Consider the following 10,086-nt stretch of genomic DNA (forward strand, 5'->3'; position numbering starts at 1 on the left):
GTGAAGCTTTCTTCCCAAAGATTGTGGCATTCTGGGGCTGGCTAATGGTGATCCTTGATCCTTGGTTTGTCATATGGCCAGGCTTATGGTGGCGTCTCCTGGCCGCTCCTTTCTCTTCCAAGTTCTGTTGATGTTCAGCTTCTGGCTGCTCCCTCTGTGGCATTCTCTCTCTCTCTAGAGCTCTGTCTCTCTCTCTCTAGAGCTCTCTCTCTCTCATCCTCTCCTTCTGAATTTCATTCCATTTATAAAGTATTCCATACTTTACAATAGGATTAACAGCCACCCAGATTGAGGTGGGCTACACCTTAACTTATGTAACTTCTTCAAAATGTCCTCCTTGCCATGGGTTCACACCCACAGGAATGGATTAACTTTATGAATGTGATTTGCTGGGGTACAGATAATTCCAAAACACCAAGGGAATCATTAAGGAATATAAAACTGGGACTCACAGCTTTCCATATTGGATGACATGGGAAATGATGGTATCTCCTGATATGATAGAGAAAATAGGAAGAAATCAGGTTTGTAGTTCCACCATCATCAACCTTGGCTTCCAATCCATGGTCCATATGGGTCACTTGAATTCCAGCAATCATGACTCCATTCCAACCAGTAAAAATGAAAAAAGGAAAAAATAAGGATGTTCATCCTCCCTTTAAGGATACTTTGCAGAAACCAAAAACCTAGCATCATCCCATTGATCAGAACATAGTAACATGATAAACTTTGCTGGAGCCAACTGAAAAATGTAGTCTTTTGCCTGAATAGTAATGTGGTCAGGCAAAAAGTGCAGTTTTCTTATAAGAGAAGAAAGGGAAGTAGATCTAAGGGAGTGGTTAGAAATTTTTACCACAGAAGCTGACCCAGGTCAAGTAAAAACAAATTGTTAAAGAAATTTGTTTGTTAAAAACAAATTGCAAAACAACCAGCAAGATGGTGGCAGAGTAAGGTGCTCCTAGAGTCAGCTCATGCTGCAGGGCAGTTAGTAATTACCCAGAGCTATCTGAAGCACCTGTTAGAGGTCTCCAGAAAGCCAGAAGAGCATCCTGCAATGTCCTTGAAGGAATGGAAGGAGAATACTGCCCATCTTCAGAGAAGATTCATAGAGTACTCCATGACCTGGAGGCCAGTGCTCATCATCTTCTGGTAGCACAAGCTGCCTCAGGAGCTATTCTGCTGCTGGAATTGGAAGCTCCACTTCCCAAAAATTGGGCAGTAGAAGACTGTTGGGTACCAACTTCAGCTATTTATTAGTAAGTTCAGTAGGCTAAAGCATAATCCTAAAAACAGCTAAAGTTTGAACATATCTGAGTAAGAAAGAGGCCCACAGCCACCATTATAACTAGGACCCTGCAGGAGGTGAAGCAGGGTAAACTGAAAATCACAGTGCTGGTAAGAATAGACTTCTTTCAATCCTCATCAGATTGCAGCTCTGGCATAAGCCCCAGATCCACCTCCAGCAGAGAGGGGCCTAGGGGGACTTGTACCAGCCTCCCAAGGAAAATACAGACCACACCACAGAGGCCTGTGATCATCCTACTCTGGTGGTGCAAACTACCCCAGAAGTTGCTCTATGTCTAGAGTTGGAAGCTCCATTTCCTTAAAACAGGGATGGGAGAGATGTTTGGCCACCTACTTCAGCTACTGATCAGTAAATTCAACTAGATAAAGTATAAGCCTAATAATAGCTAAAGTTTAAACCTGTCCAAATCAGAAGGAGGCCAGTAGCCACCATTATGACTCTGCCCCCATCATAAGGGAAAGCCAGCTGATTGAAAATCTCAGTGATGGTAGGGACCAGTTTCTTTCACCCACATCAGCCTGCAGCCCTAACCCAGACTTCAACCCTATCTCTAGAAGGGAAGGAGCAGTCAGCCCTGCACCAGCCTCTCTGGGTAACTGCAGGAACATTTGGCTGGCACAGACTGAAAACTCAGGAATCTACCCATGCAACTTTGGTCATTTTGGACCCACAGGGCATAATTTGCTGTCCATACCTGGAGACCGATCCCTGCCGCAGGTAGGGTAGGAAGGGGCATGAAGCTTCATCAGTCTCTCTGGGCAACTATAGTCTAGGCCTTCACAACTTGGATTATTAAACACAGCTGTGACTCTGTCACTACCCCTCCCAAAGGAGAAAGTTGGGAGAAGCTTCATCAGTCCCAGGGGCAATGAGGGCAGCTTATGCCTCCACAGTTTACAGCATGAACTATATCCTTGGCTCCTACTACTCAACCAGCAAGAAAGAAAGGGCAAGAAAGCCCTAAGTTAAAGAGTGAAACTGCCCCCAGAATAAATATTTAGTAAGCTAGATACCAAGATACCAACAAAAAATTACAACCCACACCAAGAAGCAGGAAGATATAGTCCAGTTAAAAGAACAAGGTAAGCCTCCAGATGACATAAAGGAGTTGAGAAAACTGATCAAAGATGTACAAACAAATATTAATAAATTCAATGAGATGGCTAAAGAGATTAAGGATATTAAGAAGACATTGGAGAAGCAAAAGAAGAATTTGAAAGCATACATAGAAAAATAGCAGATCTTATGGTAATGAAAGGTGCAATAAATGAAATTAAAAATACACTGGAATCATATAATAGCAGATTTGAGGAGGCAGAAGAAAGGATTGGTGAGCTTGAAGAAATGGCCTCTGAAAGTGAACATACAAAAGAACAGATAAAGAAAAGAATGGAAAAATTTGAACAAGGTCTCAGGGAACTAAACTACAGCAAGACACATGGAAACATGAGTATCCTGGGTGTCCCAGAAAGAGGAGAGAAGAGAAAAGGTGCAGAAGGAATATCTGAAGAAATAATGGTAGAAAATTTCCCAACCCTGTTGAAGGGCATAGATATCCATGTCCAAGGAGCACAACATACTCCCATTGGAATAAATCCAAATAGACCAACTTCTATACAAATACTAATCAGCATATCAAATGTCAAAGACAAAGAGAATTCTGAGAGCAGCAAGAGAAAAGTAATGCATAACATATAAGGGATACCCAATAAGATTAAGTGTCAATTTCTCATTGGAAACCATGGAGGCAAGAAGACAGTGGTGTGATATAATTAAGACACCACAAGAGAAAAACTTCCAGCCAAGAAATACTAAAGGGTGTGTTTCAGTCTGTAAAGAAGACAGGAGAGAGAGGCTTGAAAGTGAGTCTATAAATGAAGATTATATCAGCAAAAGTAACTATAAGTCTCAAAATAGTGTTGAAAATGAAATATGACAGATAAAACTCAAATATTTTGGAATAAACTTAACAAACAATGTAAAGCACTTGTGTTCAGAAAACTACAACTCATTGTTAAAAGACATTTTAAAAGGCCTAAATAATTGGAAGCATAGTCCATGCTCACAGATTGGAAGACTAAGTATCATTAAGATATCAATTCTACCTGAATTGATATACAGATTCAATGCAATCCCAATTAAAATTCTACCAACATTTTTTAAGTGAATGGAAAACAGAATTATCACATTTATTTGGAAGGGTAAGGTGTCCTGAATAGTCAGAAACGTCTTAAAAAGGAAAGTTGGAAGGTTCTCACTTCCAGGCTTTAAATCATATTACTAGCAAGAGTGGTAAAAACAACGTGGACTGGCATAAAGACAGACACGCAGATCAATGAAACCAAATTGATGGTTCAGAAACAGACCCTCACATCCATGGTCAAGTGATTTTTGACAACCCTGTCAAACCCACTCGGTTTGGGCAGAACAGTCCATTCCATAAATGGTGCTGAGAGAACTGAATATCTATAGCCAAAAGAAGGAAAAAGGACCCCTATCTCACACCTTATACAAAAATTAACTCAAAATGGATTAAAAACCTAAATATAAAAGTGAGAACCGTAAAGTTTCTAGAAGAAAATGTAGGAAAATATCTTCAAGACCTTGTAGTAGGTGATGGATTCTTAAAAGAGATAAGAGGAGGACTGAGATGGACTACTGATGTTTAATGTATGTGGAAGTTTTAATTAACTTTACTGTAAAAGTGTGGAAATGCATAGAGTTGATGGTAACACATTATAGTGAGTAACAGCTGGTTTATAAATGAGAATGCGGCTGAAAAGGGTAGTTTAGGGATGTAAATGCTAATTGAAAGAAAGCTAGAAAATAATCTAGGGACTGACTAACACAGTAAACCCAGAGGTAGATGAGAATTGTGGTGGATGAGAAAAACGGTTGATGAGACAGCTGTAAGAGTGTCCTTCTGTGAGCTAGAGCAGATGTAAATCACTACTGCAGGGTGGTGTGAATGTGGAGAAGCATGAATGGAGTGACCTATGGACTGTGATTGAGAGTAATGATAGGGAAGCGGATTTGGTCCAATGGATAGGACATCTGCCTACCACATGGGAGGTCCAAGGTTCAAACACAGGGCCTCCTGACCCATGTGACGAGCTGGCCCATGCATAGCGCTGATGCACACAAGGAGTGCCATGCCATGCAGGGGTGTCCCCCATGTAGGGGACCCCACATGCAAGGAGTCACGCCATCAGGAGAGCCGCCCAGTGCGAAAAAAGTGCAGCCTGCCCAGGAGTGGCGCTGCACACACAGAGAACTGATGCAGCAAGATGATGCAACAAAAATGAGACACAGATTCCAGATGCTGCTGACAAGAATACAAGCAGACACAGAAGAACAAACAGCTAATGGACACAGAGAGCAGGCAATTGGGGGAGGGGGCAGGGAAGGGGAGAGAAATAAATTTTAAAAATAAATAAATAAAAAACAATAATGGTATCATATTCATGCATCTATGCCAAAGATGTGCTGTGTTCATAATGGGGGACTATGAAAAATGTGTGCCAAATTTATGCTGTAGACCTGGTAATAGTCTGATGATATTAGCTCATAATCTGTAACGAATGTTCTACCACAGTGTTGTATGTTGATAGAGGGGTATTATATGGGAATTCTGCACATGTGCATGGTTGTTTTGTAAGTTTACAACTTCGGTCATAAAAAATATATTTTAAAAATAATAGTAGGGTGGATTGGGGGGAAAATACACTAAATGTATGATAAGGGCTATAGTTAGTAGTAAGATTTTGACATTATTCTTTCATAATTTTTAACAAAGGTCTCACAACAGTGCAAGGTGTTGGTGGTGGGCTGATGTATGCAACCCCTGTATGATGTTATACATGTCTGCTTTGTAAGTTCACAACTTTTAGTGTACACTTATTGTTTATATGTGTCCATGTATAAATGATATAATAATAATAATAGGCTGGGTTGGAGGAAAAATACACCAAATATAAGATACTTTGGTCTCACAACAATGTAAGATATTGATGGTTAGGGTGAGCTGAGGTATGACAGCCCTGTATGATGTTATGTTCGTTTTATAAGTTCACAACTATTACTTTACACATTGTTTATGTATGGTTATGTATGAGTGATATACTTCAATAAATTTTTAAAAATTAAAAAAAATAAAAACAAATTGGAATTTAGTCCTATTGAATTTAGTTGTAATCTTTGACTTTAAAGTAGTGCTAGTTTACAAAATGGTATATAATTTTCTCTACCTACAATCATGCAATTGGCAGTGAGAGAATGGCAGATTGTTGCTTAGGAGTTTGATGGGGAGGTGTGTAGTGGAAATATAGATGTTCAAGGTGAGAAAGTGGATAAGATGGCCAAACCTATAGTTTAGTGGGTTAGGGAAAGAAGTGAGGCTAGAAGCCTGTTAACCCAGGAAGAATCTATGAAGTAAGGAGCTAGCGGTCTCTCAGACAGAAGGACAAGGATCAGAGGAATAAAGACTGGAGAGTGTTAAAAGGGTATGCACTTGTAATAAGAGAGTGAGGGGAAATTTTCAAATTTTGGAAAGAAAAATTCCTAGTAAAAAGAGTCAGGATATGTCAATTAGGGAAGGCTGTAGGAAGTAGAGATGATTTAGACTAGAGTTTTTGATAGATAATCTAGTGATTCTATAATAGCCATGTTTATAGGCCTCCCTTTCTAGGGTTCACTCCCTCTTTTTTGCATACATTGCTAACGAGATACATGTTCCTAGAAAAGTAAAACTTCAACCACAAGTAAAATTCCATGGAAATTATAATTCACCAATTAAACACCCATTCAAAAGGAGATTTTTTTCTGCTGAGGTATATAAGTCAAGCTATTACACCATTGGAAAAAGAGTTTAGATTGTATTTGAATTTAGTATGACCTGTTCCTTATTGTAAATGTTGCACCTGTTCTATTGTAGATGTTGCAGTTTTCCCCTATTATTGTAGATTATGTTTGCGGTTCAGATAGCAAACAGCTGCTCAGTAGTTTCCAATAAATATGATGTGGAAACTAGGGTCGAGGCTCTCAGTTCCAGAAGTTGGGAGTCCTCTAGTCCCATCTTTATCTCCCTCTCTTGTGTCTTTCTCTCTGTCCTTTATTTCATAAAGTTCTGTGTTGCCTTCCCTTCGAGCGAACCTGTCACTGAGCGGATCTCAGCAATATACACCTGAAAGCAATATATTTAAGTCTTATATTGTTAACCATCTGAGTTGCAGTTTAAAATTCTTACCTCAGTGGAAATGATTTATTTTAGTTGAGGCAGAAATAGGATTGCCCCAGCTCTCACTTAATATCCTCTAGTTGTCAGAAATCTTGATTTTCTTTTTAAGAAATTATTTTTTCTTATTATTTGAGGTCTGTGAGACATAGTAAACTTCTTTCTTCTAGCCCAAAGGAGTAGGATGGCTCATGTGACCCAAACTAGGCCGTTTGGGTAGTTTGACCCAGTCATTCAAACAATGAGCTGAAAAACAACGGGGTTAAAAATAGTAATGGTTCATTTGAAAGTCCACATATAGATCTGACTGTTCCTGCTCCCAAACAACAGCAAATTTCTACCCATTTTCAAGTCTGGTTCTCTCTCCCACCCCATCTCCAATTCCACGAGATGTTAATATCCTTCTAATTAATTCTTTTTATTTAGAAGTTATCCATAGTTGGGTTCTGGTACTTTCAACCAAAGAACCTTAACTGAGTTAGTCTCAATTCTGTCCCAAACCTTTCCTTGTCAGAAATTCCTGCTTTGGCCTGGGTCAATTCTTACCTCCATAGTCCTTGGCATGCTCTTTGGTTAGGTGGTTAGGGTAACTACACAGCCCAGTTCACCTGAAAAAATTCCTAGATACATATGCTTTATTATTTCAGTCTCAAAAATATTCCATGCTTGATAGTAAACTATATGATCACCTGCTCCTCCCTGGCACATGTTCATAAGTCAGCTATCTCCCTTCAACAACTTTTTTACTTTAATTGACTGAATTCTCTTTGCCAGATGATGGCAATATTGTGAAGGTCAAAAAAAGGATTAAAGTCATGTGTTCATTAATTGATTAGATTATTGTGCTTCTGCAATGTACCAGGCAACCTGCTAGATATTGGAAACACAAAGTGTAATAAAACACAGTCATTCTTCATCCTCAAGGACCTCATGTTACAGTGGTGTTGGTAACAGATGACAACACAGCATAATAAATCTGTGAAGTTAGGTATGGAGTGATATGGTAATACAGAAGAGAGGAATGCAAAAGAGGTACGAAACAAGGAAGACAGATTTATTGAAGGAGGTGGTTCCTGAGATGGGAATCAGATAATATGGCATGATCCCATGTAAGGAGTGGATAGCTATCAATTGACTTTGTAACTTCTCTAGTCCTTCTGTTTCTTGACAGTAATATAAATTAGATAATTGTTCAGGTCCTTTCCATCTCTTGATGGAAAAAGTGGCAGATTATGACTATTGGTGTATAATACTGAAGGGAATTCTGATTGGTGCTGAATAAATTGAAATAAATTAATAGTGTCAGAAATTGGAAATCAAAGGTAGACACATGCTTTAAAGATGCTGGTATATCATTAAAGAACCACCAGCCAGAGGAGTATATCTCCCAGATTACAGCTGCTCCTGCATTATCATAAAATACTTCCCCACACTGAAGAGTGAGATATGATATACCAAAAGAGGGAAACAAAAATTACAATAGCCACAAACACAATAAAACATGAAATAAATCAGCTATATAAATTGTGAGACATAAGTCACAGTTCCATTTGTTTTGAAATTGCAAAACTCACAAGTTTTATCAAGAGAAAAATGTTAAGTATTGTTAAATGATCAGCAAATGCCTGTGAAAAGATCATCCATTCTCATATCAGATTATATATATCCCATTGCCTTCTTAATTTTTTCCCCTCATGCTCCACTTGTGTTTAGAAGGTTAGCTGAGATATCATCTCCTGCTTCAAAGAGAATGGGGATTTTATGCCCTAAATGATTGTTTTCTTCATTGTCTAAAAATGAGCTATTTACTCACTTCTTGTTCTCTGATTTTTAATCCAATATCCCTTTATTAGTTAAAATAATGCCTACCATTTTCTGATCACATATACAGTTACAGACAAAATATATACATTATCATCAACTTAAAACGGTGTGATTGTCAACATTTTGCAGGAAGGCTCCAACACATTAAACATGTTGCCCAAGGTTGCAGAGATGGTAAATACTGAAGCTGGGGTTTAAACCAGGTCTCTCTCTCCAAAGCAATTCTTTTCTGTGAAAAGGCAAGTATAGACACACTGAAATAGAAAATGGCATAATTTAAAGATTGAAGTTTTTGTCAATAATGGTGGGTTAAACAGACCAGAGGACGAGAGACAGAATTTGCCACATGTTTGTTATTTTCCATCATAATTTCCCAATGATATCTAAATTTACAGCACACCTGTGTTCATGACACAAGTGAAAATATATCAGGATGAGTGGGCCATCAACAAAAAAAGCTTGACATTATATTTATGTGCTAATTTTTTAAAATAAATTACACTAAGTGCTAGACGAAGGGTACATAGACAAAATATTGCTGTAAGACAATCAGTCCCTTGATTTAGCAAATAAATTGCATTTCATTCCAGTCATCTAGATATTTAAGGTCAGTGAGATGAATATCATATTGTGTCTTGATCATTAATAAGTTCTAGTTTTTCTTTATAATATGATACTGTTTTGGACTTAATTAGATCCATACATCCCACAGTGATAAAGAATGAAAAGACAAGAATTTTCATATACCCAAATGATATGGTTTTATTTTATTTAAATTATGAGCATCCAGAACTGTCTACTGATTATTTTACAAAATTTATAAACAGAAAGTTTCTAGATAAAAATTCCAAACCAAAAAAAAAAAGTAGTCTTTATAAGTTAGCATCCCATTTGTAAATGGCTTTATTAGTTGTTTAAAGGTAGCACGTACTTCTTATAAAAATTCAAACAATGTCAAAACATACCAAAAAGAAAATTGAAATGATCAAAAATATCACCACTTATTTTTGCTAGACATGTTTCTAGTTAACTCTCTGGGTATATATAGATGCATAGGTAGTACTATATATATTGTTTCATTATGTTCTTTATTTCAAACCTTTATGGACATCTTTCTATGTACTAAAGAAGAACCAAACAATTACCTATGGAGAATCCTGCAGTGTGTTTACCTAAGACTTAAGATTGATGACCTTCTCTTCTTTTTTCCCTAAGATTCGGGCATTGTATTCTAGCACACATCCTGACCAGATTCCTCAAATTCCAGAAACAGACATTAACACTATATATGAATTGATTAACATACATGGATCTCTAAAACACGGCAGTGTAGAATTGTTATTCTGTGAGTTTTTAATGGAGAAAACAATCTTGAATATACACTACTTAATATTGATCAAAACTTGTTTGGCTGCTCACTTCAGCAGCATGTATTGGAATGGCACAGAGAAGATGAACATGGCCCCTGCACAAGGATGACAGCTAAATTCGTGAAGTGTTCCATATTTTTCATAAATCTCACACCCAACGTGCAAGCAATGAAAGATAAAGGCTGCCTACTCAATGGGAGAAAATATTTGGTAACCATTTATCTGATAAGGGCTTAATATCCAGCATATATAAAGAAATCCTACATGTTGAAAATGAAAAGACAACCCTAGCAGTTTGATATGGTTTATGAATTCCAAAAACACATATTGAATAAAATAAAATAGAAACAGAG

At 37.7% G+C, this 10,086-nt stretch overlaps 1 pseudogene; it reads left to right on the top strand.

Annotated features, from left to right (window-relative positions):
• The first annotated feature begins 9,773 nt into the window (after positions 1–9,773).
• Positions 9,774–9,873, top strand: LOC111759895 (U6 spliceosomal RNA; annotated as a pseudogene).
• The last annotated feature ends 213 nt before the right edge of the window (positions 9,874–10,086 follow it).

The sequence above is a fragment of the Dasypus novemcinctus genome, chromosome 5 (genome assembly GCF_030445035.2).
Source record: "Dasypus novemcinctus isolate mDasNov1 chromosome 5, mDasNov1.1.hap2, whole genome shotgun sequence".
Classification (NCBI taxonomy): Eukaryota; Metazoa; Chordata; class Mammalia; order Cingulata; family Dasypodidae; genus Dasypus; species Dasypus novemcinctus.